This window comes from Oncorhynchus tshawytscha, linkage group LG02, assembly GCF_018296145.1.
Source record: "Oncorhynchus tshawytscha isolate Ot180627B linkage group LG02, Otsh_v2.0, whole genome shotgun sequence".
Taxonomy (NCBI): Eukaryota; Metazoa; Chordata; class Actinopteri; order Salmoniformes; family Salmonidae; genus Oncorhynchus; species Oncorhynchus tshawytscha.
The window spans coordinates 54,092,700-54,120,044 of record NC_056430.1 but is presented as its reverse complement, the minus strand read 5'-3'; the positions used below and the strand labels follow the sequence as shown (position 1 = coordinate 54,120,044).

General features: G+C 42.1%; 1 protein-coding gene across 1 annotated transcript in view; it reads left to right on the top strand.

Moving 5' to 3' along the window:
* The window catches only part of LOC112267067 (solute carrier family 12 member 5a), a 301,110-nt gene that overhangs the window by 120,108 nt on the left and 153,657 nt on the right, over positions 1 to 27,345 (top strand).

Genomic DNA, 27,345 nt, shown 5'->3' with positions numbered 1-27,345 from the left:
CCAGTGTTTTACTTGCTATATTCTATAGGGTTAAATAAAGGTGAAATAAAATATGTACTTCTATGTTTTCACTCTGTATCCACCTTGTGACATTGCATTTAACGACCAACGCATTTACACTTGGCCACAACCCACAACATGTGTCTTCTGGAGGTGGTCAGCCATATCGTAATGATCTTGGTCCTTTCCAAAAAACAGTACTATTTACATTAGGGATGCACGATATAGCGGTGAACATATCGGAATCGGATGATATTAGCTAAAAATTCCAACATCGACATTGGCCCGATGTCTAGTTTAACGGCGATGTGCAAACCCAATGTCAAAGCTGAGGTGCATACCTACAGTTGAAGTCGGAAGTTTACGTACACCTAAGCCAAATACATTTAAACTCAGTTTTTCACTATTCCTGACATTTAATCCTCGTAAAAATTCCCTGTCTTAGGTCAGTTAGGATCACCACTTTATTTTAACAATGTGAAATGTCAGAATAATAGTAGAGTGATTTATTTAAGCTTTTACTTCTTTCATCACATTCCCAGTCTGTCAGAAGTTTACATACACTCAATTAGTATTTGGTAGCATTGCCTTTAAATTGTTCAACTTGGGTCAAACGTTTCGGGTAGCCTTTCACAAGCTTCCCACAATAAGTTGGGTGAATTTTGGCCCATTCCTCCTGACAGAGCTGCTGTAACTGAGTCAGGTTTGTAGGCTTCCTTGCTCGCACACACTTTTCCAGTTCTGCCCACAAATTTTCGATAGGATTGAGGTCAGGGCTTTGAGATGGCCACTCCAATATCTTCACTTTGTTGTCCTTAAGCCATTTTGCCACAATTTGCAAGTATGCTTGGGGTCATTGTCCATTTGGAAGACCCATTTGCGACCAAGCTTTAACTTCCTCACTACCTGAGCGGTATGACGGCTGCGTGGTCCCATGGTGTTTATACTTGCCTACTATTGTTTGTACAGATGAACGTGGTACCTTTAGGCGTTTGGAAATTGCTCCCAAGGATGAACCAGTCTTGTGGAGGTCGACAATTGTTTTTAGAGGTCCTGGCTGATTTCTTTTGATTTTCCCATGATGTCAAGCAAAGAGGCATTGATTTTGAAGGTAGGCCTTGAAATACATTCACAGGTACACCTCCAATTAACTCAAATTATGGCAATTAGCCTATCAGAAGCTTCTAAAGCTATGACATAATTTTCTGGAATTTTCCAAGCTGTTTAAAGGCACAGTCAACTTGGTGTATGTAAACTTCTGTCCCACTGGAATTGTGATAGAGTGAATTATAAGTGAAATTATCTGTCTGAAAACAATTGCTGGGAAAATGACTTGTGTCATGAACAAGTAGATGTCCTATCCGACTTGCCAAAACACTAGTTTGTTAACAAGAGATTTGTGGAGTGGTTGAAAAATGAGTTTTATTGATTCCAACCTAAGTGTATGGAAACTTCCAACTTCAGCTGTATGTAATAACCCCAAGTAAAATTTAGGGCAACACATGCAACACAGCATTCCCACAATGTCTGCGGTGTGGATCGAGCAGTCAACAAGTCGAGCAGTCATTTGAAAGAGTACGAACATTTTAGTGAGACTACTTAATGGCGAAATCCATTAATGCCAAGTTTTGGAATTCATTGCCCTCGAAAATGAACCGTTTTCTGTCATGGGTGATGTTGGCTTTCACCGACTGGTCGAGCACCGGTACGCACTACCATGTGTGCTATTTTTCAGATGTTGCCCTACCGGAGTTACACATGAATAGCTTCACTGCTATTAGCTTCACTACTGACATTTGGACCAGTGATATCAGTCTATTGAGCATGCTGAGTCTGACAACACAGTGGGTCATCTAGGATTGCATGCTCATGAATGTGCTGGATGTCATACCGCTGCTTCCATTTCAATGGCATTTTGAGAGCATGTTTGAAACTTGGAAACACGAAGACACTAGCTAGCTCCATTCGAACATCTGACTCGAGAAATAAGCTCATCAACTGCGCCTGCAGCAGACGTGATACCCTCTGTCATGGCATTGAAACGCCTGCTCACCAAAACTGCAGACACAGGCTGTGAACAAGCGATTTGGTGGTATTCTCTCTTTACTGTTTCGCCACCATGCTCGATGCTATGGACAAGGACCGCTACTTCGATGCAGACAAGAAACAGGGTTTATGTGAAATGTTACATACACATCTGGACAAGATGGAAACGGACACAGTGACAGTGCGCACTGAGGAAGAGAGGCTATGGACAGACAGAGCTGAAACTTCACTGCTTGATGTGTATGATGAAATCCTGGTTTAGATTGAAACGACTGAACAAATAAACAACGAAACAGCACAGCAAGTGAAAGAAATAGCTTTTGATTATGTTTTACTGGTAATTGGGACATACGTAAATGCCACCAAAATAACTTTTTGGTCAGTGTAGTGTGTGTGTGTGTAACCATTATTTAACTAGATATTATTTACAATGACGGCCTACCCTGGCCAAACCCGGGCGACGGTTATCGGTATCAGTATGTTTTTTGGGGGAGCAAGGAAAATATTGGATATCGTTATCGGCCAAAAAATGGCATATCGGTGCATCACTAATTTACATCACACATGACAGATCCAATCGCCCTGTCGCGTTGGTACTGCGAGTGAGCAGTAACCATCAACCATTCTTCCCTCAGCCCCCCCCTACTCCCCTCCATCCCACCCCTCAGTCCATCCCTTCCTTGACCCAAGACAAGGTCACCTGTTCCTACTCAGAGTCATAATAAAAATAAAAATAAATGTATCAATGTCTTGCTGTCGTAGTATTAGGATGCATTTCTCTTCATTACCCAGTGGGAGAAGACTTGAGTACCAGGACTGGGTCGATATGACCGCTTCTATTTACAAAAACATTACGCTTCTCATTCCTGCTCGGTTTAGAGCCACACTTTAAGTTCATGACATTTAAATAAGAGCCAAATCCGATGTGGAATTTGAAATGGTGAGTTTGTCTCGAAGGCCCTCTGAGAGGGTTAGAAATGGGTGCTAATTGGGCTTTGGCACTGACATTGAAGATTATGGTGGCTCATGTGGTGGATCACACATGCAAATGCACACACATAACCATGCACACACACACATGCTCATGTGCAGGGGCATCATGCACCCATTATATCATCACCTCCCCCTAGAAGTTGGATAATTAAGCATTTTTCAAACACTTGAAACCAAGGTTATTATAGTTAAATAAAAATGTGAAATAAAATTGGAAAGACAATTTAGTAAACTGAAATAAATTAATTTAAAAAACATTTGGAAAACTAAAACTATACTGAAACTTTTATATTTGACTGCAAAACAAACTAAAATAAAAACCATCATGATTTATTGTCAGTTTTATTTTGATATATTTTTAACATTTTGGGGGGCAAAAATGAAATGGGGTTTTCAAGCTTTTTTTATGGGGTTTAGGTTTTCAAGCTTGTGGTTCTGGCTGGTAAATGCTGCCCGTCGATGGCAATCTTTCTAAAAGGCCTAGCTTGTGCATCACTATCACTAACTATCACCAGAGAGGAAGAGGCAAAGTGAGAGGATTACTTCCACCCAAAATCTGTCCCACGTGGTCAATGAGAGAGTGAGGTTTATTTGATAAAATAACGTGAGGCTTATTTGATCAAATAGACTAATGTTTAGGTGTAGTAGGATTGAATCTTAGTCCTGTATTGATACTTTTTCTGCTTGATGGTTCTTCGGAGGGTGTAGTGGGATCCGGATTTGTGTCCTGCTCCTTAAAAGGCACCATTCCTCTGAAACTACCACTATACCAGGCAGTGTCAGGGGAAGGCTCTCAAAATTGTCAAAGACTCCAGCCATCCAAGTCATAGACTGTTCTCTCTGCTACGTTTACTGCACACAAACATGCATATTGACTCCACACACACACACACACTTTCACACTTATCTATTATCTGTTTATATGCACATGGACTCTATCACATTTCAGGTAAGACCCAAATGCAGACTGTGTTGAAGTAACAGTGTTTATTTCAGCAACAGGGGCAGGCAAACGACAGGTCAAAACAGGCAGAGGTCGTTAATCCAGAGTAGTAGGGCAAGGGTACAGGACGGCAGGCAGGCTCAGGGTCAGATCAGGCAGAGGTCGATAATCCAGAGTAGGGGCAAAGGCACAGGACGGCAGGCAGGCAGACTCCGGGTCAGTTAGTGGTCAGGCAGGTGGGCTCAGAGTCAGGGCAGGTAAGGGTCAAAACCAGGAGGGCGAGACAAAGAGCGACTGGGGAAAAGCAGGAGCTGAGACAAATCCTTGTATATAGTTGTGTTATAGTTATTTTATTGTGTTACTATTTCCTTTTTTAGCAAATCGTAATTTTTAACTCTGCATTGTTGGGAAAGGCTCGTAAATAAGCATTTCACGATAAAGTGTACACCTGTTGTATTTGGCGCATGTGACAAAATAAATCTAGTGAATCAAGTCTGAAAACTAACTGAAACTAAACTGAATTTTTTTTACATCGAAAAACAAATAGAAATAAAAACAAATATAAAATCACAAAACTATAACCTTTCCTGGAACCGTTTAGAAAATTACAGCACTTTTTGTACATATTTTAGTGGACCAAAAGTAATAGGACAAATTCACTTATGTGTGTGTGTATTAAAGTAGTCAAAAGTTTAGTATTTGGTCCCATATTCCTAGCACGCAATGATGACATCAGGCTTGGGACTTTACAAACGTGTTGGATGCATTTGCTGTTTGTTTTGGTTGTGTTTCAGATTAATAGAAATTCATGGCAAATAATGTATTGTGTCATTTTGGCGTCACTGTTACGTCCGTTGTTGGAAGGAGACCAAGGTGCAGTGTGGTAGGTAGGTACATTATACATTTATTTTAAATGACACCAAAAAACAACAAAATGCAAAATGAACGTAAAGCTATATGCAGTGCAGAAATCCACTACACACAAACAAGATCCCACAACTGAAGGTGGGAAAAGGGCTACCTAAGTATGATCCCCAATCAGAGACAACGATAGACAGCTGCCTCTGATTGGGAACCATATCCGGCCAACAAAGAAATAGACAAACTAGAATGCCCACCCAAATCACACCATGACCTAAGCAAATAGAGAAATAAAAAGGCTCTCCAAAGGTCAGGGCGTGACAGTCACTTTTACTGTTACTAAGAATAGAATATGTTGGGGCCTCCCGGGTGGCGCAGTGCCACCAGAGACATCAGCTGTGCCACCAGAGACTCCCAGGCTCTGTCGTAACCGTCCGCGACCGGGAGGTCCGTGGGGCGACGCACAATTGGCCTAGCGTCGTCCGGGTTAGGGAGGGGTTGGTCGGTAGGGATATCCTTGTCTCATCGCGCCCCAGCGACACCTGTGGTGGGCCAGGCGCAGTGCGCGCTAACCAAGGTTGCCAGGTGCACGGTTGGATGCGCGCTGTGTTAAGAAGCAGTGCGGCTTGGTTGGGTTGTGTATCGGAGGACGCATGACTTTCAACCTTTGTCTCTCCCGAGCCCATACGGGAGTTGTAACGATGAGACAAGATAGTAGCTACTAAACAATTGGATACCACAAAAATTGGGGAGAAAACGGGGTAAAATTAAATTTAAAAAACACAAAAAATAATAGAATATGTTGCTAAACACTTCTACGTTAATGTGGATGCTACTGTACCATGATTACGGAAAGTTCTGAATGAATTGTGAATAATTATTAACCCCAAGACATGCTAACCTCTCACCATTACAATAACAGGGGAGGTTAGCATTTTTGTGGGGTATGATATTTGTGTAGCTAGGGAGAATAGCCAGTGTACCCGCTCTGCAAAATAGGGCTGACAAGTCTTTTTTTTAATAGAAATATTAGGATAAAATGTGGACTTCAATTAAGTTTAGTAATTAATTTAACATCTGAAAAATTCGAAAACAGGACAAATCTGAGGGGGCATATGCCTTTTTGCCCCCTATGAGGCCACTCCTGATGCACACACATTCTCTCTCTCTCTCTCTCTCTCTCTCTCTCACGCACACTCCTTAGCTCTCTCTCTCTCTCACACACGCACACTCCCTAGCTCTCTCTCTCACACACGCACACTCCCTAGCTCTCTCTCTCACACACGCACACTCCCTAGCTCTCTCTCTCTCTCTCACACACGCACACTCCCTATCTCTCTCTCTCTCTCTCACACACGCACACTCCCTAGCTCTCTCTCTCTCTCTCTCTCTCACACACGCACACTCCCTAGCTCTCTCTCTCTCTCTCTCTCTCACACACGCACACTCCCTAGCTCTCTCTCTCTCTATCACTCTCTGTCACACACACACACACTCTTTCTATCACTCTGTCTCTCTCTCCCTCACACTCTATCACTCTCTCTCTCTCTCCCTCACACTATCACTCTCTCTCCCTCACACACTCTGTCTCTCTCTCCCTCACACACTCTGTCTCTCTCTCCCTCACACACTCTGTCTCTCTCTCTCCCTCACACACTCTGTCTCTCTCTCCCTCACACACTCTGTCTCTCTCTCCCTCACACACACTCTGTCTCCCTCTCTCCCTCACACACTCTGTCTCTCTCTCTCTCTCACTCACACACACACCATGTGCACTTACTCTACACACACACTCAATCACATACAGTACACACACAGCATTTTGCACACACACTCATACACACACATGCACGTGCATGCACGCACACAAACACACATGGTCACGCACACACATACATTCACACACAGTGTGTGTTACAGGGGAGCATTTAGAGGGGACATTTAGGAGAGACATGAGTTCCCCTAAATGCAACAAAAGTCAAACTTTGGGCGGACTGTAAAGAATACTTATTTAACCATTCTCATATTTGTTAAAAATGCTAATTGTACTGCAACAGTGGTAAATATAAAAAATAAAAGCGTAATCCAATGGAAAACAATGGTTTCAACCATTTTCTTTCCATGTGGCTGTATCGGCTGTCGTCTGTGGAAGAAGGAGAGGACCAAAGCGCAGCGTGGTTAGTGTTAATCCTTTTAATAAGAAACTGAACACTTCAAAAAATACAAAACAACAAAGTGACAACCGAAACAGTTCTATCTGGTGCAGAATAAAGGTCATAACGTGACAGTGGCTCCCCTTTGGTGTCTTGACTTTTCTCTTGACAAAAATGGTCCATTTGACAGCAAGTCGCAGCAATTAATTCAGGCTACAAGCGTGTAGGCCTAATGGCATCGCCAAATGTCATTACACTTTTTGGTGTTTTGTAACAGATGTCTCTTTACATTCATCAAATGCCAGGTGCCCGGTGCACTGTTTGGATGCTGGAGTTTTTGGGGGGGAGTGGACGAACGTGCGCAGGTAGACTACTTTTCTAAGTTATTTGTTTGACAATCCAATTAAAACATCATGACTGGTTGTGTTCATGCCACATTAAAAGGTAATACATGTGTACCATTAAATGACATGCCTTTACTATTAGGCCCATGTTTGTTTTTGCACACATAGGAGGTGCCGTGAAATAATACTACAGACCCCCGAATGTCACGGTATAATTCGCACTCTGCATGCACATACTGTACACACATAGCCACCCACTTACGCACACTACTACAAACACACATACACACACATACTATACCGAGTGACTCCTAGGGACTCTTCTGACTCATCCCCCACCGCACTCAGGCGTGCTAAATGTAGAACACAGGTCTCCGTCTGAAAGACAAGCCTCCCATCACTCCCGGGAGCTGGCGTCGACAGCGTCTTAATCCTGCCGCCCGTCTCTCCCCAAACCCAACGCCAAAGCCACAGCGCCGTTAATGCCTAATCAAATCAAATGTTATTTGTCACATGCTTCGTAAACAACAGGTGTAGACTAACAGTGAAATACTTACTTACGGGTCATTTTCCAACAATGCAGAGTTAAAGATAATGATTTTTTTTTTAAACCTGTTATGCCCAGTGTTCTACAACTCTGCCTATCGACTGGAGTGCTGGAGTGCCCAAGGGCATGTTACCCAATACTGCGCATCCAGTCTGTGGGGCTTAAGTTGCACATTTCTTCCCCACAACAGTTCATCTGGACCAAAAACAGAGCTTTGGTACTGTCTCTTGTTTTAGGGGTTGGCTTAATGATGGAAGAAGGTTCTGTTTTTGAACAGGACTGTGGTTGGCTGGGGTTGTCATAAGCCATGAGGACAAGTGGACAAGACGAATGCTATCTAATGGAGTACCTATAGTGCTGAAGGCCATTGAGAATTAATTGGTTTGGGGGGGTTGGGTAAGAAAGATGATAACATCCATTGGTTTTTACCAGAGAGAGCCAATGATTTGATCCAGTGGGATTTGCTTTGAAAAGCGGAATGTCATCAAAGAGATGGTTCACATACCACCACAATCATTTCATTTTCCACAGTTGAATTGGTTGCGTGACTCCTCTCTCTTTTTATATTATGAAGCATTAACTGATGTCCTATATGCTAAATGGCTGCCAAGTGGGTTCACCAGAAGTTGGTGGTGGATGAAATGAACAATTGTCTGGTTAATAGCTGTTTTGTTTGTGTTCTGACTGGTTTCTTATTGTTATTGATACGCATTGTCGCAAATTCGTTCATTGAAAGTTCAGCAATTCATTCAAATCAAATGAAATTGTATTTGTCACATGTGCCGAATACAACAGGTGTAGTAGACCTTACCGTGAAATGCTTACTTATAAGCTCTTAACCAACGATGCAGTTCAATAAATAGAGTAAAAATAAATCAAATAAATAAACTCAAGTAAAAATTACAATAAAATGTATCACAAGAAAATTACATAACAATAACGAGGCTATATACAGGGGTACCGGTACCGAGTCAATGTGCGGAGGTACAGGTGAGTCAAGATCATTTGTACATGTAGGTAGGGGTAAAGTGACAGGGGTAAAGTGACTATGCATAGATAATAAACAGTGAGTAGCAGCAGTGTAAAAACGAAGGAGGGTTGGTCAATGTAAATAGTCCGGGTGGACCTAGACTTGGTGCTCCAGTACCACTTGCCGTGCGGTAGCAGAGAGAACAGTCTATGACTTGGGTGACTGGAGTCTTTGACAATTTTATGGGCCTTCCTCTGACACTGCCTAGTATATAGGACCTGGATTGCAGGAAGCTTGGCCCCAGTGATGTACTGGGCCGTACGCACTACCCTCTGTAGCTCCTTACAGTCAGATGCCGAGCAGTTGCCATACCAGGCGGTGATGCAACCGGTCAAGATGCTCTCGATGGTGCAGCTGTAGGACTTTTTGAGAGTTCGTTGGTGATGTGGACACAAAGGAACTTGAAACTCTCGACCCACTACACCTCCGTCGATGATAATGGGGGCTTGTTCGGCCCTCCTTTTCCTATAGTCCACGATCAGGTCCTTTCCTTTCTATATTTGAAGTATAGAGAATTGAATTGTGCGTATCACAGTTACATAGCCGCTATTGATTAGTTGGGCAGACAATTATGTGCCAAACATTGTATACATGATTCCTATTGAAAACAGTAAAATTGCAATATGTCACAAAGTGTCCCTAAGACACCATATTAGAGATTGTGACAGCGATTCAAGAATTATACCTATTATACCTTATACCTTGAGCTGTAAACCAAGGGACCAAGTCAGCAATAGGAGGAAACTCCACCACTACACTAATTATACCTATCCAGACCCCTTAGATCTGCAAACATCGAAGGGTCAGGGCCTAGGGAGTGGGATCAATTGTAGCTGTAGGTTGTTATGGAGTATAACATTGGTTAACCTCCATTGATAGTCAAGCGAGTTTTGTTTTGCTGGCTAGTTGTTCAGTATTGCAGCCCCATAGGTGTCACGGCCAGTTGTGATACAGCCCAGGATCGAACCAGGGTCTGTAGTGATGCCTCTAGCACCGAGATGCAGTGTCTTAGACTGTGGCGCCACTCGGGAGCCCTGCTACTTGTTTATTCATATCTTATTACACTCGTATAACACAGTAACACAAGCAATAAGGGTTTCATAAATGCTTGATAAATGCTGTTTCATTTCATTTTTATTTTTTTTAACCGAGGTACATCCACTCAATGAAATTCACACTGTTTTTGAGGGAGTTCATGGGATCCATAAAAACAATTTAAAAAACGTACACATTACATAATCAAACATGTTGCAGATGAAATGCATACCATGCTGATGGTATGATTTGCCTGGAGAGCCATTTTAAATAATGAACCCTCTTTGCTTTGTGATCATTATCTCCCTTGTGTATCCGAATGAGGAGTTTATATAGAAATATGTTGTGTGCATCTGTGCTACCCAGACGCATTACAGTTAAGTGCTAACTTATCTGTGGAGTGGTATCCCAACCTGTGGCACACACACACACACACACACACACTGGGATGAATATGGTTTTGAAAATCAAATGCTTTTCTAATTTTTGCATGAGCCAACACCTCATGAAAGGACAAGATGTTATTTCTGTCTCAACAACTACACACACGACAGTCTTTCCCCGCTCACCATGCACTGTCTATTAGGATGAAATGACTGATGCTGTTTGAGTTGATCGTGATACTTCAACATTGACACCAGTAGCGGTGTGCGGGTAAAATCACTGGGGATGCCACGCCAATAAAAAAGCCATATTACAACCTATGTTGTGATATGTGCATTGTTTGCGCTATAACCCATTCGATCATATGCCACCATGATATACAATAAGGCTGAGACAACAAAAAGACAACGGTCACACAGTGGCGGAATAAATTCAACTACACATAGGTTTTTTTTTCATCACAAAACCGGAGAGCAACATCTGTTCGGTGAAGTCCACAAAGCATATATTGTGCGTAACAAACAGTTACAGTATATGACCTGCAGCATAGTCAAGCGAGTTAATGTTTTCAACAGTTTACTAAACAACTATTGATTTAGAACCATGTCGTTGCCGCAAGTCAGGACAAAGACAACAGGAGCACCGCCTTCACTATTCCAGCACCATTTCAACTTAAACTATTAAGGCACAAGGCGAGACCCACATGCAGACACGGGAGGCAGATGGTTGGAGTCTTACAATGTTTATATCCAAAAGGGGAAGCAAGAGAATGGTCGTGGACAGGCAAAAAGGTCAAAACCAGATCAGAGTCCAGGAGGTACAGAGTGGCAGACAGGCACGTGGTCAAGGCAGGCAGAATGGTCAGGCAGGCGGGTACAAAGTCCAGAAACAGGCAAGGGTCAAAACCGGGAGGACTAGAAAAAGGAGAATGCAAAAAGCAGAACGGGAAAAACGCTGGTTGACTTGGAAACATACAAGACGAACTGGCACAGAAAGACAGGAAACACAGGGACAAATACACCAGGGAATATAAGCGACACCTAGAGGGGGTGAAGACAATCACATGGACAGGTGAAACAGATCAGGGCGTGACATTAAACATTTAACCCATCATCAAATCAACAAGGCTGTATATGCTTAGTTTAATACCCTTAAAACAAACTTAAAGATACCAAAAACAATTCAGTCCAATCAATGTTGCTAAATTTCATGTGGCTGTCCATGGTGCTGATTTGTGTGTGTGTGTGTGTGTGTGTGTGAGTGTGTGCGTGTGTGATCAAGTAAAATAAAAAAAAGTTCACTCACCTTACTTCTAGACTAGTTGAACGCCAATGCCATCCTCCTCTCTTTCATTCATGTTGGCAAAACGGTCTATGGCTCTGTCATACAGTACACTTTTAGTTTTTGTTTTCATAGGCTACCTAGCTAAAATGCTTGCTAGCCTAACTTCCTCACATGGGCTAAAATGAACCAGCAAAGTTAGCTAGCTAGTTAACGTGAGCCTACTAGGCTACATCTTGGCTTCATATTGAACTTCAATCGTCTCAGACGAGTGGCACATCACATACATTTATGGTTAGATCAGAATCACCATCATAATACTTGGCCTGTACAGAGGTCAAAACCACAGGTCAAAACCACAAGTCTAAATCCCAATTACCGTCCATGGTTTAGGAAAGGGACGATTTAACAAGCAAGCTACAGCAAGACATCAACACAAGCAGACCAGAAACAGACCCGTTTTTCAGAAAATTACGTTTTGCTTAGGAAGTTATTTGATTGGTCTGAAGCCAAATCCAAACTGACCTCCCTTGGAGGGTGTTTTGCTGCACCTGGACAACCTACAGTTGAGCTCAGCTCAATTCTGATTGCCTAATTATTTTATAATTATTTTATTAATGGAGGGGAAATGCTTGCTAGCATCAATCAATCAAATGCTATGGCAGCAACATGTTATACTCTTTTGGTCCAAACAGCATCAGATACATGGGCTACACATACAGAGACAGAGGGGCGCTGTTCCCCTCGTGCGGATGATTTCTCAGGTGAGATTCAGCCACTTGCGAATTTACGTAAAATTATGAAAACACAGAGAGATGAACCTGAATATTGAAATGTTTTTATAATTTATATTGTTTTATTAGTGCAATCTTTGGTCGAAGCCTGGCTTCGCTTGGCATCCCTGATTACACGCCACTGATTACACGCCACTGATATGGAGTGTATGGTTTAGAGTCCCCCTGGGTGGTAGAAAGCTCTCTGTATTACCCTTAAAACAGGATCAAAGAGAGAGGATTAAGATAATATCCATGGAGACCCTCAGTTGGCCGTGTGTGTGTGTTCATGCTTCCATGTGTGTGTGTTCATGCTTCCATGTGTGTGTGTTCATGCTTCCATGTGTGTTTGTTCATGCTTCCATGTGTGTGTGTTCATGCTTCCATGTGTGTGGGCCAGCACGAGCGTGTGTCCTCATTTGCTGTGACTGCGCTTGAACGCAGATCATATTGATTGTGCTTGTTCAAAAAGCCCTAACTTGTGATGGAAACGCAATGTGTTATTTGCATTTGACATTAAAGCGACCAGCGCCTGCGAGCAAAAGTTTATTACAAAGGCAACATGAAGAAACTTTAATGCATTTTGCGTCTGGGTTGGACAGGAACACCAAAGTGGAGCGGCAGAGAGCTGAGGAAGGTTAGCGCTCGCTCTTCAAACACTGCCGAGTCGTCCCTCTCCAATCACCTTCCCAAATGACAACTGTGAAGAGAGGGAGAGCGAGGGAGACAGGGAGGCAAAGAAAGAGGAAGAGAGAGGAAGGGATATGCAATAATACCCTTTGACTGCGTGATCAATTTGGCAAGCAGAATTACACTGATTATGTTGAGGTGACGTTGGTTGTGCAGAAAGAAAGAGAGAGTGTGTGTGTGCTTGTCTGTGTGTGTGTGAGTGAGTGAGTGAGTGAGTGAGTGAGTGAGTGGGAGGGAGAGATAGTGACTGTGCTGCTTCTAGGCGTTCCATCATCCACTAAACTATTGCAGCCTCCCTCTCTTTTTCCCTCCTCCTCCTGGAGAGAGAGAGCAATAGAGTCACACTTACAAGCCAGTGAGGAGACGACAAGAGGAGGATCTGCAAAGGGGGAGAGAGAGAAAACAAGGACTCGTTCTTGTTCGCCCAACTCTCTTCTCTCCTCTGCTGAGCATCACATAGGGGAGGCAGGACCAGAGGAGAGCACCTCTGGCTTATTTTTCTACTTTGTTCATTCTGCATTGTTTTGGGAGTAGAAGACAGGAGAGGGGCTGATACCGTTGTAGTATCTCTCCAGTAGAGCTGTTAAAGAGGAGCAAGGATGCTTAACAACCTGACCGACACAGAGGAAGGGGACGGGGGACCCAACAGCCAGGGTGAGTGATTGAATCTGTCTCAAACACACACACACAAGCACATTCACACACACATACACACAAACTCAAAAACGCACACATAGGCTAATCAAACACACACACAGTACACACATACATAAGCACATGCTCACATACGCATACACATTTATGCGGTGCATACAGACACATCCAGAAGGTAGCGAACAAAAATACATTTGAGTGTGAGTGTGTCGCTGCGTCATGCATTTGTCTGCCTACTTGCCTGCCTGCTTGGGGTGATGCTTTTCCTCTTACTGCAAGGCTGCTGTGACAGGAATAGTAATGGGTTTCTCCCCATATACAACGGATGGGTGATTACAGCACACAGACATACACACAGAAATACACACACAGAGAGATACACACACTGCTCTGGTGCAGTGGTCCCCAAACCTCCCAACCACCTTGTCCACCACCACGGCACCTTAAACACTCAAACTACATATGACGCCCAGTGCCCGGGCAAGCGTGGGCACACGCACACCGCCGCTCGCTAACACAGTTGCCAACTTGTCGCTCACTGCCAATCTGCCTGCCCTAGCTGTCAAAACGAGTCCCGTCTCCAATCCTCCTCTTGTCCCTCACATCAGTCACATCCCACAGCATACAGTAGGCGCTGGGAAAAGTGGGCTTTCAATGAATACCTAAAATTACCTGTTGTGTCCTTGTGTAGGATTACTTGCTTTATTAATCGTCTGTTTTCACATGCTTGGATTGAGCAGGGTTGGGTTATTAGCTTGCCCTTTGCTCTCGCGTGTACTTTTTGGTTTTCTGTGAACAAATCTCCCTTATTTCTGCCTGGGCTCCAACAGATGCGCTGGAGTGCCAGGTTTCATATGAGGAAACAGTCACAGTGCCGCTGCCGCTCGGAGCTCGCACACCTGCGAGGGCTTCATGATAAAAAATAGACTGTGGCAGCTCGAAACATGAATATTTAACTTAATGCGGGCATCTTTTTGGGAGAATTATGACAGGGCATGTGGGGATGGAGGGGGAGTGTGACCCTGCTTAAACGTGATCGGCACTTCGCTCCTCGTCAAGGGCAGGTTGTTGAGTGCAAGATAAACCCGCATAACAACAGACCCGCTGCGTCAGGCTAATCTGAATGCTCGAGCGCTGTTGCGTGTGTGTGTGTGAGACCGTGTGTGTATGTGTATGTATGTGGGTGTGTATTAATCTAGCTGTTTAACTAAAGTGTGTGGGTGTGTGTGTGCGTATGTATGAGCAAGTATGTGTGTGTGTGTGTGTGTGTGTGTGTGTGTGTGTGTGTGTGTGTGTGTGTGTGTGTGTGTGTGTGTGTGTATGAGCAAGTGTGTGTGTGCAGATAAACATATGTGGTCATTGACTTTGCTACGTATGTGCCCATATATGGAATTCAGATTGTCTCAGCGGGCAAGCCGTTTCCTTTTATCCACGGAATGTGCACTTGGCTGTGAGAAGATACATAGGGGATATCTCCTGCTCTGTGATATACACTGAGTCTTCCCCCATTTTGACCTCAGAACAGCCTCAATTTGTCTGGGCATGGACTCTATAAGGTGTTTGAAAGCATTCCACAGGGATGCTGGCCCATGTTGACTCCGATGCTTCCCACAGTTGTGTCAAGTTGACTGGATGTCCTTTGGGTGGTGGACAATACACACGGGAAACTGCTGTGAAAACCCCAGCAGCGTTGCAGTTCATGACACAAACCGGTGCGCCTGGCACCTACTACCATACCCCATTCAAAGGCACTTTTATCTTTTGTCCCTCTGAATGGCACACGTACATACACAATCCCTGTCTCAATTCTGTCAAGGCTTAAAAATCCTTCATTAGCGTGTCACTTCACCTTCATCTACACTGACTGAAGTGGATTTAACAAGTGCCATCAATAAGGGATCATAGCTTTCACCTGGTCAGTCTATGTCATGGAAAGAGCAGATGTTCCTAATGTTTTGTACACTCAGTGTATGCACCCCCCACTGCAGCAGATAGAAAAGGTCCACTGATCTCAGAATAGGAGCACACATTTCCATTTAGCCAGAGGCTTCAATATGCATCCTGTGCATACAGGAGTCAGTGTGCGGCAAACCTGAATAACTCTGTGTAGTCAACACTTCTACTTTGGAAGGCAGAGCGAGAGAGGTTGTTTCAGCAGGAAACGTCACCGTGGTGCGGTCTGTGGTGCTGAAATCAGCCTCTTGTTGTATCTGGGTGCATTTGCTGCCGCTGTCCAAGGTGCTGATTTATATCCTTCATTACACGGCTGGGTTTCAGGCAGCACTAGGCTATAGTACCAGGAGATGTATTTTCTGCATCTTGTAATCACTCAAGATGAAAGGCATTGGTCGGGAGAGAATAAATATATTTAATGCAATTTCTGCGTCGTTCATTTGCATATTTATGAGCTGTAATTTTGCATCTGCCGCTATATTGTTAATTATTTGCAGTATTTTAAAAAATTCAAGAATAGAATAAACAAGGGAGCCCCGCAAGTGTGTTTGCTCAGTTTTTTCCCTGCATCAAAAGACTTTGACTGTAAAGCCTTGTTTTTTTAAGGGCTAGAGGAAACTGTTTTTGTCTGTGAGAAAGGGGGGAACGGGAGGGGTGGAGGATGTTGCTGCATCAAATGTAGCTGTCCACTCTCATCAAGTGATGTGTGTAAGGTACTGTGAACATGCCTGCTCTTGTTTCTGTTGTTTTTAGAGGACATTGAGAAGAGAAAGTTTTCCTTCCAATGATGCCTTTGTAAGGAGAAATGCTCACCCTTCAAGAAAGTACATTTTCACATCTATTTTCAGCCTGGCTATGAACTAGGGACATACATTAGCTATCTGGCTAACAGCTAACACATTTAGGTCTGAGCTAATTCAGAAACATTGATTACTGTGCATCATTAAATAAAACATTTGAGTATATGAAGACATTTTGACTGTATAATCTTATTGATGAACTCCATCATACTCTAAATGGACACTGTTCTACAGCTGCACCATCGAGAGCATCCTGACGTCTTGCATCACTGACTGGTATGGCAACTGCTTGGCCTCCCACCGCAAGGCACTACAGAGGGTAGTGCATACGGCCCAGTACATCACCGGGGCCAAGCTTCCTGCCATCCAGGACCTCTATACCAGGCAGTGTCAGAGGAAGGCCCTGGAGTCAAAGACTCCAGCCACCCTAGTCATAGACTGTTCTCTCTGCTACCACACGGCAAGCAGTACCAGAGCTCTAAGTCTAGGTCCAAGAGGCTTCTAAACAGTTTCTACCCCGAAACCATAAGACTCCTGAACATCTAATCAAATGGCTACCCAGAGTATTTGCATTGCCCCCCCCCCCCACACACACACACACTTTTATGCTGCTGCTACACTCTGTTATTATATATGCATAGTCACTTTAATAACTCTACCTACATGTACATATTACCTCAATTACCTCAACTAACCGGTGCCCCAGAAAATTGACTCTGTTGTTTTAGCCTCTCTATTGTTGTTTTATTGCTGCTCTTTAATTATTTGTTACTTTTATTTATTTATTTATTTTTATTTTTTTCATACTTTTTGGGGGTATTTTTCTTAAAACTGAATTGTTGGTTAATGGCTTGTAAGTAAGCATTTCACTGTAAGGTACCTGTAAGGTCTACCTGTTGCATTCGGCGCATGTGACTATTTTTTTATTTTATTTTATTTGATTTGTTTATTTTCCCTAGTTTGAACATTGATTGTGTATTCCGCAGGGGAGACTGGATATGCAAATGAGGCACTGAGATAGGGTTCTTGTTAGCATGCTAATGGGTCCAGTGCATATAGGATGTGTCCAAAATGGTTCCCTATTCCCTATATAGTGCACTACTTTGTTGAGCTTTGGTCAAAAGTATTGCACTATGAAGGGAATATAGGGCACAATTTGGGATGCATATTTACTGTACAATCAGAAGATGTTTACTTCACTTGCCTGTTTGGAATGTATCCATTTATTGATGTTTGTATTTTTTTTGTTGTGCAATAGCTTCTCCCTCTAAAAATCCAACCAGCCAAATACTCCAAATGTACTACTTGTATTTCCAAAATGTTGTGTGTTTTAGACTATCTATTGTATTGCAATATGGTGTGTGTCTGCTTTGTGCACTGAAGGTACTTTTCTAAATTATTGCCCCACCCACAGCCCTAAGGGCTAACACATTTTGTCTAGGTGATTTGGAGTGATGTCACAAAATGGTGATGAGGTTTGTATGTTTGGTTCCAAGGGTGAATACATACAGGTATTGCGCTAATAAGTAGGTGTTTTTGCACTTAGTAGTGGAAAGGAGGGAAGAAAAACAGATAGACAACTGTTGAAAAGCCTGGGGGCTTTCTGACAGAGGGGTTAACAACTCTCTCTCATCACTCTGGCTTCATCACAGGGTACCATTTGGGACGCAGCCTCTGACGATCCCCATCCATTCAGACTCTTAGCCTACTGCTGCAAACAGGCCCTTTGATGATCTTTTAGTTATGGCTGACTGCGTAATACTGCCAAAGGTCCCCCGAGCATTCTCCAATGGAGGGAGTTTTTTTGTAGAAGGAACGTCATTATTCTCTGTCTGTTGACTAGTGGGAGACCTGCAACAGAAATGCGCAGTTAGAGATAGAGATTGCTAGCCGCGACAGAAACGCAGACGCTTGTTGTCGTGGCAAGGAGGCAGATGTACTGAACCTTTGTCTGGGTACTCAGACACACACACACACACACATACACATGCTCATGTTCTTTACTTAGGGCCAGCTCTAGCCTTTGGGGGGCCCTAAGCGAGATTTGGTTAACCCCTAACAACAAATGATTCCCAGGCGCCGATGATTCAGAGGGGTTGGGCAAAATGTGGAAGACATATTTGTTGAATGCATTCAGTTGTGCAACTGACGAGGTGTCCCCTTTCCATCTTGACGGTGGAGAGAACATTTTTCATTTTAAAGTAATGTCCTGCAATTCTACACATTTTGCCATGGGGCCCAGAGAAAATGTTACGGTTTTAAAGGAGGTTTTCTGCAATTCTATCCATTTTGCCATGAGGTGGAAATACAGCTTTGCCGTTTTAAAGCTAATTGCCTGCAATTCTGCACATTTCGCCACGACTTATGATATCTGAGTGAGAGTGACTAACAAAGTAAATGGGTGCCCCCCGGAGGTCAGGGCCCCTGTGCACATGCCCTGTGTGCCTGGTTGGTTTTCGGCCATGATTACTACATGTTTAGATAGCTGGCTAGACTAACTCACTAATCTAAAAATTGTTATCTGACATGGCTAATTGAGTGACTATTAGTGACAAAATAAGAGATGAATTGCTGATGCACAACCACATTTCAAAGTTGCATCTTGTGTATTCTTCTATTCTAACTATCAACAGTAAGTTGAGACCCCCTAAAAAATAAAAATAAACACTTATGTCGCTTATACATGGAGCCGGCCCTGACTATTATACACAAACAAATGCATGTTCACACAGACAAATGTGTATACAGTGCAACACACACACACAGTGACTGATTCAGCGGATGCGACTAGGTGCATCGCGGGTCAGCACTTCGACGGTGATGTCACCTCTGTCTCTGTTATCATTAGTACCATATGGGAAAGCCCCAACGATGCACATAATTACCCGAGAATCATTACTAATTTATCAAAGTCTCAATTTCAGAAAAACAATACAATGGCTCATAAATCATACAAGAGCACATAGAGCATAATTACATGTTGCGTAATTAATCTGAACAAAGGTAATAATGAAATATGGAAACAATCACAGATTTATAAAGATGGGGCAGATGAAGGCTAATTATGCTAACCCACACCAGTTGAAATCCAGATAGAAAGGGGTGTTATTCACAGATCGGTTTCCCAATTAAAACTCTAAATGCAGGAGTGTGTAATTAGTGACGATGGGGCGGCTCTCTGAAAAGACTGTTGACTCATGCAGCACTAATTAACATATCCAACGTAACCAGTCTATCACACACACGGACACACAAACACACACACATGTGCACACACACATACAGTACCAGTCAAAAGTTTGGACACACCTACTCATTCAAGGGTTTTTCTTTATTTTTACTATTTTCTACATTGTAGAATAATACTGAAGACATCATAACTACTAAATAACACATATGGAATCATATAGTAACCAAAAAAGTGTTAAATATTTGAGATTCTTAAAAGTAACCACCCTTTGCCTTGATGACAGCTTTGCACACTCTTGGCATTCTCTCAACCAGTTTCAGCTTGAATGCTTTTCCAACAGTCTTAAAGGAGTTCCCACATATGCTGAGCACTTGTTGGCTACTTTTCCTTCACTCTGCAGCCCAACTCATCTCAAACCATCATCTCAATTGGGTTGAGGTCGGTTGATTGTGGAGGCCAGGTCATCTGATGCAGCACTCCATTACTATCCTTCTTGGTCAAATAGCCCTTACACAGCCTGGAGGTGTGTTGGATCATTGTCTTGTTGAAAAACAAATGATAGTCACACTTAGCGCAAACCAGATGGGATTGCGTATCGCTGCAGAAGGCTGTGGTACCCATTTTGGTTAAGTGTGCCTTGAAATCTAAAGGAATCACGAACAGTGTCACCAGCAAAGCACCCCCACACCATCGCTCCTCCTCCATGCTTCACGGTGGGAACAACACATGCAGAGACCATCTGTTCATCTACTCTGCGTCTCACAAGGACACAGCAGTTGGAACCAAAAATCTAAAAGTTGGACTCATCAGACCAAAGGACAGATTTCCACCTCCATCGCCATTGCTCGTGTTTTTGGTACAAGCAAGTCTCTTCTTCTTATAGTTGTTCTTTAATAGTGGTTTCTTTGCAGCAATTTGACCATGAAGGCCTGATTTTACTCCTCGGAACAGTAGATGTTGAGATGTGTCTGCTACTTGAACTCTGTGAAGCATTTATTTGGGCTGCAATTTCTGAGGCTGGTAATTCTAACGAAGTTATCCTCTGCAGCAGAGGTAACTCTCAGTCTTTCTTTCTTGTGGCGGTCCTCATGAGAGCCAGTGTCATCATAGTGCTTGATGGTTTTTGCGACTGCGCTTGAAGAAACTTTCAAAGATCTTGACATTTTCCTGACTGACTGACCTTCATATATTAAAGTAATGATGGACTGCCGTTTCTCTTTGCTTATTTGAGCTGTTCTTGCCATTTTCTGGACTTGGTATTTTACCAAATAGGGTCTATTTTCTGTATTGCACCCCTACCTTATCACAACACAACTGATTGGCTCAAACGCATTAAGAAGGAAACAAATTCCACAAATTAACTTTTAACAAGGCACACCTGTTAATTGAAATGCATTTCAGGTGACTACCTCATGAAGCTGGTTGAGAGAATGCCAAGAGTGTGCAAAGCTGTCATCAAGGCAAAGATGCAAGGATGATTAGACACATTAAGGATTATGTTCTACTCCCCCAGGCTATCCATATCTTGGTTACACCCACCACATCTTATCTATGGAATGCCAGCTGTATGATTTTAGGCTCCTCTCATTTCCCACCGATATTTGATGAGAAAGTACTCATCAAAGCCATTCAATGCATAAACAGTATAACATAATCTTGTAATTTTCCTCTCACATGTTCACTTAGCAATGCATTTAAATTCAAATTTAACTTTAGCGGAATTTAGGATCTAGCTAGTTTTATATTTGAATAATCCTCCTAACCTCTTGATCCGACGACCCAGTCTGATTGATGAAGCTAGGTAGGTTACAGTTCCTGGCAGACACAACAGAGTGCATTGGCCAGGTATGTAACATGCGGCTGTGGTCTAAGGCTTTTGAACATCTTGGGAGAAGCTACAGCTGCACTGATTAAGCAACGTCTGGGTGTATCTATGCGCTACTCCTGTTCCTTTGTGTTTTTAATACAGATTATTTTGATACGGCACGTCCTGTACATTTAAATGGGATTCTATCATTATCCACCACAGTGCATTGGCTGCATTGTATGTTTGTTAGTTGTACAAAGCACCCTCCCAGGCATTATATATTTGAAGACTAATTCTTTGGTCTATTAAAGGTCCTGTTTGGTTTGGTTGTTTGTTTGTTGTTTTTTTTAGGTTGTTTTGTTTAAAAAAAAAAACATTCAATGCAGTCATCGGTGATTGAAGTATCAAATGAATATGCCCTAATCATTGTAACGACGTGCGACACAGGATTATGGCGCCGGAGAGAGCATACGTGACAGTACCCCCTTCGTGACAGCACCCCCTTCGTTCGGCTCCAGCCGCAGGACGCAAACCAAAGGGCCGATCCCGGGGATCAGGAGTGGACTGGTCACCCCCGCTAATGCGTGTGAACTTGTCGCCGGCTGGGGCACGGGAACCTGACCGACTGAGACATGAGAGCCAGACGAGCTGGTGGAAGCTGGAGCCGCGCGTCGGGGAGTGGGTACTGTCACGTATAATCCCTCTCCGGGTGCTAGGTCATCAGGCTGCTGATTATCCATCACACCTAGCACCATCGTCTCGCGCACCTGTACCTCATGACACTCACCTGGACTCTTCCCTATATCTTTCCTATATTTGTCACTCCCATTGGTTCTTTCCTCAGGTGTTATTGACTCTGTTTTCATGTCGGTGCATTGTTTCTTTTATTTATTAAAACACTCACTCCCTTGAACTTGCTTCCCGACTCTCAGCGCACTCGTTACAATAATAAGAACAACGCATTAGAGTCCATAAGTTTTTATGTAGACTGTTACAGCCATTTTTATCAAATAAAGTCATCCATTTCAAATTTAATGGAAAATATATGTATTTCTAGATAATTAGATATCAACATAAGTTTGAATAAACATACTCCACAAGGCAGAGTTCCGTTGACAATTGTAGTTCATTTTGTCAGCTGTCCACAACGTCACGTAGAGCAAACGCTAGAACCACAATGGGCATTTGTTCAGTGCCAGACAAATCTTCCATTGTTATTCATGTGAGCCTGAGAGCCTATTTCCACCATTTCAGTCCCACTCCCAAACACAAACTCTGAGAAATAACACAGAAATCCACACTCCATTACCAACGGACCACCCTGCCTCGTGCCTCGTCCTCCTAAAGCTGTTTTCTCTTTCTCGAGCTAGGAAAACAGCAAAGTGGGTAATGTGCATTACCATGGTTACAGTCCATGCTGTGGGAAGTGTTCCATAGGATCTAAATACCCAGCCTTTCATGAGTGGGCTAACCTTGAGAAATACCACTAGTCCGTCCCATACAGTCTCCCATCATGCATTGACTTTGATAAGCAAATCAATTAATGGAAAAAAGTCGCCCATTAATACACGATTTGACATTTTCCCCAGTGGATTTATCTAATTTGCATTTCACATGATAGTCACGTTTTTCTGTTCTCAAGCTCACAAGCTTCTTTGTCAATGCTCTGCTCTCACTCTCTCTCTCTCTCTCTTTAGAAAAGAAAGGAGGCTTTTTTGACAGAGGTTTTCGTTCCTGCTGCATTTAATTGCTTGGGTAACTCACCGAATGTGTGTTTCTCCTTTCATACGCAGTCAATTAACTGGATTGGGTGTGCTGGATATCTGTGTGTATGGGAGTGTGCTCATGTACGTGTAGCCAGGTGATTTTTATAACAAGACCAACATGAATATGAGTCATTGACATGCCTCCTCTCCGGAGACGCTGTATTGAAGTAAGCAATATGGGAACTTAGTATTCGTCTGCTTGGGATGCTGGGGGATCAGGAAGCATCGGTTACAGCCGCAGGAAACCGAGAACATGACACAGCCTGTGTGGGAGGATCCCTCTGTTGTGTACTTCGGGATTCTGGGATTGCCGCATCTCTAAACATATAAGAAAGAGCATTAATTGCTGGGGATGAGTGGGCAGAGGAATGAAAGGCGGATCAGTGGTGGATGTTTGAATTCCCCAAAATAGAGCCTTGGAGGGGAATCAAAAGCACAGGGTTGTAATTGGGTTTGGGAGGGAGGGCTGTGAGCAGGGATCAGTCCCGCTAGCCTGCATCACTGCCAAGCATCTCTCTCTCACACACACATACTGGATGTAGCTGGGCTGTGGCTAATGAGACTGAATGGGGCTATAGCTAACTCCATAGCATCTGTACTACTGTGTGAATAAAGGGAGAAATGGTGGATGGATGGAGGTGTGAATACATGGAAGATGAACAGATTCATTCATAAATAGATGAGAGGATACTGGACAGTTATTCAAATAGGTTGAGAAGGTTTCAGACATACAGTGCCTTCAGAAAGTCTTCATACCCATTGACTTGTTCCCATTTTGTTGTGTTACAGCCTGAATTCAAAGAATGGATTTTTAAAAATGTCTCACCCATCTACACGCAATGGCCCATAATGACAAAGTGAAAATACGTTTTTAGAAATGTTTGCAAATTTATTGATAATGAAGTGCAGATATAATGTATCTCATTCACATAAGTATTTACACCCCTGAGTCAATACATGTTAGAATCATCTTGCGCAGCGATTATAGCTGTGAGTCTTTCTGGGTAAGTCTCTAAGAGCTTTACACACCTGGATTGTTAAATATTTGCAAAATTCGTCAAATTGTTTGTTGATCATTGCTAGACAGCCCTTTTCAAGTCTTGCCATAGATTTTCAAGACAATTTAAGTCAAAACTGTAACTAGGCCACAAATTCAATGTCGCCATGGAAAACAACTCCAGTGTATATTTGGCCTTGGTTTTTAGGTTATTATCCTGCTGAAAGATACCCATAACATGATGCAGCCAACACCATGCTTGAAAATATGAATCATGGTACTCAGTGATGGGTTTTGTTGGGTTTGCTCTAAACTTAACACTTCGTATTCAGGACATAAAGTTAATTTCTTTGCTAGATTTTTTGCAGTTTTTCCTTATTGCAAACAGGATGCATGTTTTGGAATATTTTGTATTCTGTACAGGCTTTCTTCTTTTCAGTCTGTCATTTAGGTTAGTATTGTGGAGTAACTACAATGTTGTTGATCCATCCTCAGGTTTCTCCTATCACAGCCATTAAACCCTTTAACTGTTTTAATCTCACCACTGGCCTCATTGTGAAATCCCTGTGCGGTTTCCTTCCTCTCCGGCAACTGAGTTAGGGAGGATGCCTGTATCTTTGTATTGACTGGGTGTATTGACACATCATTCAAAGTGTAATTACTAACTTCACCTGCTCAAAGGGATAGTCAATTTCTTTCTTTTTTTACCATCTACCAATAGGTGCCTTTCTTTGCGAGGCATTGGAAAACCTCTTTGTGGTTGAATTTGTGTTTTAAATTCACTGCTCGACTGAGGGACCTTACAGATAATGAATATATGAAGTACAGAGATGAGGTAGTCATTCACAAATCACGTTCAATGCTATTACTGCACACAGAGTCCATGCAACTTATTATGTAAAATGTAAAGCAAATTTTTACTCCTGAACATATTTAGGCTTACCATAGCAAAGGGGTTGAATACTTATTGACTCAAGACATTTCAGCTTTTCAGGAATTCATACAACAATTCTGAAAACATAATTCCACTTTGACATTACATACCCCATAATGTCAAAGTGGAATTATGTTTTCAGAATTGTTGTATGAATTAATAAAAAATGAAAAGCTGAAATGTCTACAGTATGTACTGTAGGCCAGTGACACAAGATCTCAATTGAATCAGTTTTAAATTCAGGCTGTAATACATCAATGTGGAAAACGTTAACGTGTGTGAATACTTTCTGAAAGCATTGTAGATTAATGTGCACAAACTATACTAATGGAAACTTTGTCATCCATAAGCGCTTATCAGAGTCCGCATCCGAACAGCCGCGTTCTAGAATATTGGACCGTTGGCTTTCTTACTTTTCTAATTCTAATCTCAGCTCAAACATTCATTTGAATGGGAGCCATGTATGCAGAAACCTGTTGGTTGTGAATTTTTTTGGAGGTGCGTGGTAGGACTGTTTGACGTCCACAGACAGTGGTCTCAGAGTCGCATAGCTATGTTTAAATGGGAGTTGTTGCAAAATTCCCCCCCAAACATTCCAAAGAATGTTGTTTTCCAGAAATCCTGGTTGTTAGATTCACGGATCAGGAGGGAACTAGCAGGAAATCCAGGGATCCTCCAACTAATATTTCTGGGAAACCAGGTCATTTTTGAAAAAGTTACCGGACTTTTGAAACCATAAGCAATATTTACCAGTAGAGGTATATCATACCTTTTTTGATATACTCAAATATCCATAATTAACATGGTTTAACTACTCCTATAAACATTTTAGACTTTCAGGTACTCAACAAAGTCTGATTTTCTTACTACTGAAACAGGACCAGGTGGTAAGTATAAAGATCCTGTTGATTTAAAAAAAATGGAGGCCTCTTACACTTCAATGTTGTGATGCAAAAATCCTGGTGAAATTGCATAGCACATAGAATTTAAAAGGCTTTATCAGATATTGTTCATACTGATCAGACAGGTGTTTTAAATGGACAATATATTGGAGATAATATACGACAATTACTTGAAACAATTGAAAATGTGTTTGATAAAGTACGACTAGAATTGATATATAAATGCCTGGACTACTTCCATTTCGGTGAATCTTTTATGCAATGGGTTAAAGTTATGTACAGAAACCCCAGATGTAAATAAATATAAATAAACTTACCACAACCAATTTCAATAGAACGTATGCAAAAATAGATACCGCTCTATGGTTGTAGAATGTTAAGTACTTGTCTATTAATGGAAAAATCACATTGATTAACTCTTTGGTCCTATTGCATTTTACTTAACTTACTAATGGCACTGCCTACTCCAGACGACTTGTTTTATAAATCATATGAACAAAAAAACATTTCACTTTATTTGGACCACTAAGCCAGACAAAATGAAACGTACCTAATTATATAATGAACATAAGTTTGTGGGGCAAAAAATGATTAAATAATTAAACCACTCACTAAAAGATAAGTTATAAGTTATACTTAAACCTGAAATGGTTTTCCAGTATGTTATGAAGAAAGGTTCAATCTTTGTACAAAAATAGTCTTTTTGCCTTTATACAGATTACAATTTATAATTTCCGACTAATTGAAAATGAAACTTTGCTTAACGTATCGCCCTTTCTTAAACAAGCCATACAAAGCTGGTTACAATTTCAATTTTATCCTCCAGATAAGATAGAACAAATATTACAACAATACAGTATTAAGGGTAAACTCAAATATACTGATTGATAAAAAAAACATTGTTTGTTTAGTTAAAAAAATTATATTATATTTATTAATGATATTATGAATAGAAAATGGTGGTGTTATGTCACATATGCATCTCTCAAAAATATATGGGAATGTCTGCTCAATCCAAAGTTACAACCAACTGATTGCAGCATTGCCGCAAAAATGGAGGCAAGTGGAAGAGGCAGAAAGTAGAGCACTTGTTTGTCTGCCTTATATTAAAGATACAAATTGGCTGGAAAGGATATAAAATAGAAATATATACCAGTTTCATTTGATTACAAAAATGTTAACAGCTGCGCCATACAGGTTGTAAATGGGAAGAGATTTTCGATGTACTGATTCCAAGGCACATGGTATATAAACTGATACAA